Below are 4,940 nucleotides of genomic sequence, written 5' to 3' on the forward strand. Positions count from 1 at the left end.
CAAAGTAAAGATACCGGACACTATTTGGGTTAAGTTTTTGGTAATAACAGACCAGAAGGCACTGAGAATGAATTCATTTGGACTTTATAGATTAAATTCAGCTTATTGAGAGGGGAAAAAAATACTATGGGCCGTGGTCTATGTGGCATTTTCATTTCTGCTGCCCAAGAAAAGTGTCACCTTTCCCAGCTGGCAGCCACTTCCTAACGAGCAGACTGGCCTCATTGGCCAAACCAAAACCAATTGATAGTCGTTGGGGTCTGTAACTAGTATTTCTCAATCATTTTGGCCTCTCCATATACGTGACTGCAGGTCACATAGCAAAAAGTTCTCCAAAAATGGGTCTTTTCCACTTTTTTATCTTTATAACGTACTTATGGCTCTGCAAGAATACTACAGCAATGAGCAAAGTTGGCGCAGCCACGGAAAGAACTGACCAAACACAGTTGGAACATGTATAGTTATACAAAAACTACAACCAAATTTTAAAAACTGCAAGGTTTGTGTTTAACAAAACAGGTCCCAGAAGACAGTGAACCCAAGATTATTACGCCTCTTAACGGACCACCAAAATAAAGATGACCTTTTTAAAGGGGAACTACTATGAAAATGAATATTTCTAAATGCATTACATTAGAAATATGTACCAGTCTCAACGGGCAGGCCTTGTAAGTGCATGTATTAGAGCTAACTGTCCTTCACTAAAAACCAACTCCGACACCAAGCCTGCGTGTAGAGAGAAATATTGCTCAGAGAGGGACAGTGAAGAGTACCTTTATTATTTCAATGAGATGAGGCCTGTTTAAAAGTATTGTTTTCATTATCATTCCCTTTTGAAATAAGCGTTTTAATGTAGGAGGCTTGTCTGGAGTAGCTTCAAATCGGGGGGCCTAGTGGAATAGTCATTTCCAAGTTGTTCCAACACAACCTGCCATGAAAAGACATGGTGCACTCATTATTTTAGTCTTTGTATAGAACAGAGAAGCTGTACATAAAGCTGGGCACTTACCAGCCAAGTCTGCCTGATATCAAGCCAATGGGCCCACAGGAGGACCTGCCAGGTATTAGTTCAATTTGGCTACACGATTGGGGTTGACTGGCCATATAAACAGCTCTGGGTAGCAACATGGCCAAAGACTTGCTGTGACTTAATTGCCAATTTCCATATACAATCTATTTAAAAAAAAATTAACTTTCAAACAGCCTCATCCACCAACAGGAGCCTTGAAAAATACCACCTTCTCTGCAGTACGGATATATGCTAGTATCATACACACATATTTTCTATAGGTTACATTATTTGAAGACAACTTTTGGGGAGAAAGTAATAATTCTAACCAAAAACACTGGTGGCAAAATGTAAGGCTGGTTGTGTGCGTTGCTGGTTTCATGATGCCAACCATAATGATATTGATCAACTAAATAGGTAGCAGTTGGTAAAATGTATGCTTTAACCCTAAATGTCCAAATTTGTAGAACTTGCAATAGGCCAGATATTGGCCTATTGATAATAAGTAGGTGGCTATTTATGATCAATGATTTTCATACCCTTCTACAGTCCAGTTAATACTCTTATTTCCAGTCAAGAGCAGGAAATGTTGCAGAAGAAATGACCGAATGTTGAATTAAGGGTATAATTCCTGTACATTTCTAGCTGCCTGGGGTCATTCTAGACCAGGGATCCCCAACTTTTTATACCCGCAAGCCACATTTAAATGGAAAAAGTGTTGGGGAGCAACACAAGCATGAAACAAGGTTCCTGGGGGTGCCAATAAGAACTATAATTGGCTAATTAAAGAAGGAGGAAAGGTAAAAACGAAGTAAACCTTTATCAGAGAGGTCCTCTATCAAAAGAAACACAGGATTTCTATTCTTCTCTTCTTCTCAAAGACTTCAGTATCAGGTTTGGGGCTTGAGTCTGCTCTGTTCTCTCCCTCTCCCCCTCCCATAAGAATGCATAAGAACTCACTTCCCCCTCCCTTAGGAATGTGTGATCTGAGCTTCCAACGGCTAGAGCTACAGCAGGAAGCTACCAAGACCAAGCTAAAATGGCAGCTGCTATCAGAGAAGCTTCCAGGGCTCTTTACTCAGGTATAGTAAAGCTTTCTGCAGAATAAATAGTGTTCTGGGTGGGAAATCTATTGGCAGTAAAATTCCAAAATGGCTTTCCTTCTGCTTTAATAGCCCCTATGTTGACTGGCAGCCTGCAGAAGGCTCCGGTTGGCAACCAACATATTTGGTTTTTATACAACCAAAACTTGCCTCCTTACCAGAAATTCAAAAATAAGCACCTGCTTTGAGGCCACTGGGAGCAACACCCAAGGGGTTGGGGAGCAAAATGTTACCCCCGAGCCACTGGTTGGGGATCACTGGTATAGAATAAATGTTACTTTTGACTTCCAACTCCCCGAGTGCTACACATACCCACTCTGCTCTTCCATATGCCGCTTATTTACAACATCTCATACGGTACAAACATGGCCGCAATAAAACTGCCCGTAGTGTCAAATACCAGTTAAAAAAAAAAAAGATAAACAGAAGGTACAAAATATACATTTCACACCTGACAAAATAAAACCAGTTCTTTCCTTATAATGACAATTTCCTGACCAATCATCGGGCCAGGAGGCGGCCACTTGAAAACCAATCACCATATTACCCCAGTATAAAAGATTCTCAATGGTTATTTCCCCAGACAGGAAGACATGTTATTAAGAAAAACCTCAAATCATCAAATGTGGAAGAACATGCAAAAACCTCAGTACTGAAAGTAACATTATTGAGGAAATGAACACATATGGCAGCATTTATTCACAATGTATATAGATATTTTGCTCTATAGTCAATGGTTTTCTGCCAATATATTTGATATTACAGTTTAAGCTCCATTTAGAAGGGGACTGCTATACATGACCCTACTCGCCAATGAATGGTATGGCCTATTGTATTAGCTGTCCCGGCAGCACGTTCCACCTAAACATCAAATTAATGGGGTAGTTCACCTTTAAATTGATGTCTAGTATAATGTAAAGAGTGCTTCTCTGAGCCAATTTTCAACTGGTCTCCATTTTCTAGTATTTCTAGTATTTAGAGTTAGTTCAGCAGCTCTCCAGTTGATCATTTCAGCAGCTATCTGGTTGCTAGGGTCCAAATTAACCTAGCAACTAGTCAGTGGTTTGAAACAGAGTGGAATATGAATAAAGGAGAGCCTAAATAGAATGAGAATTTATATAAAAAAAGTAACTGGCAATGAAGTTAAAGCCTAACAGAGTGAGTTTTTTTTGGTTGCTATGGTCAGTGACCCCCATCAGAAAGCTGGAAAGAGAAAGAAGAAGGCAAATAATTAAAAAAAAAAAAAAAAAACTGTAAGAAATAAAGAATGAAGACCAATTGAAACATTGGTAACAAAGGCCATTCTTTAACATACTAAAAGTTAACTTGAATGTGAACCACCCCTGTAATGTGTTTTTTTTTTTAGTGGTCAAAGACACCACAAAGGTACAAATGTAATCAATGAAATTCAATAAAATGCAGAAATGTTTACACACTACAAAATATGCAGAATAGGCATTCAATAACTGCAACTATTCAATGTTAATCTCTTTCAGAGGTAGAAATCTCCTGCTCCAGTTTTCAGGGGGAAGCGGGGGTAGGGGGGGTGAAGCCTGTATTCAAGTACAATTTATATTAAAAAAAAAAATAAAATAAAATGTAGGGCTGAATAAGAACAGATGCTCTATTGTTTCAGCCTGGAGTCTGTGGTATATAGAATCTGTGTCCATGCAAAGTCACCATTTACTTTCTTTGGAATAGGCAATGGGCCTATTGAGGAAAGGCAGATGGATCTCTGTTCTTTGGAATAAAGGACTGATGTGTTGGAATTGTGCCCCACAAGGTTGCCTACACGACTACCGAATGTTTCTTAGAAAAGAAGGACAGAGCCTGTGTGCACCCCCCAATGCTGAGCTCTGCACCACACACTGATTTTTTTTAAACCACTGGGTGGCGCCAAACCGCTTGGTGCTCTTGCACTTTTTCCCTGGGCCTTCCCTATGTATTTGTTTCCTTTAATTAATAAGAGCCGATACGGATATGTTCTGGAAACTTGCTATCCAGAAAGCTCGGAATTACAGAAGGCCATCACCCTTACACTCAGTAATAATCAAATAATTCAGATTTTTACAAATGATTATCTTTTTCTCTGTAACAATAAAACTGTAGTTTGTACTTGATCCCAACTAAGATATAACTAATCTTGACTGAAGGGAAAACAACCCCATTGGGGTTATTTAATGTTTTATTATTAGTTTAGTAAACTTAAGGTTCAGTGATCCAAATTACATTCTGGATAACAGTTCACATACCTGTAGTATATATTTTTTCTATGAAGATTCTCATTCATCCAAGTCATGATATACAGTATCTAGTAGAATTAAGTCTAAAACAACTGGACTTTTCTGAGTTTTTTCCTTGAAAGGAAAAAACTCAGAAAAGTCCAGTTGTTTTAGACTTCATTCTACAAGATACTGTAGTATATATTATTTATTTCACCAAGTTTCTATGATGGGCTTACTGGCTTGGCTTGCTCTGCGGCAAGCCACACCCAAAATTAACCTCCTATAAACCCCAGTAGTTGAAATCATGTGGAATCAGGTCCGGTCTGGGGTTCAAAATAGGCCCTGGCATATCAAGTACCCTGGCTGATCATTAAAAAGAAAACTAGAAAGGAAAGTGGCACAACAGTGAGGTCTGATATCAGAGAGGGGGTTTGAATATGGCTCTCAGTGGTAGTGGCCCCTTTACGATGAAGACACACTGAGCTACTAGTAGCAGCTAGTAAATGCCAGAAAATACCCTGCCATAGACAATGCTGAGAATTGCCTCTGCTAAAACACATGTAAAGACAATTATCAGTAAATGATCAGCATTGTCTGTTTTAG

Source organism: Xenopus tropicalis, chromosome 7 (assembly GCF_000004195.4).
Source record: "Xenopus tropicalis strain Nigerian chromosome 7, UCB_Xtro_10.0, whole genome shotgun sequence".
In the NCBI taxonomy this organism is placed as follows: domain Eukaryota; kingdom Metazoa; phylum Chordata; class Amphibia; order Anura; family Pipidae; genus Xenopus; species Xenopus tropicalis.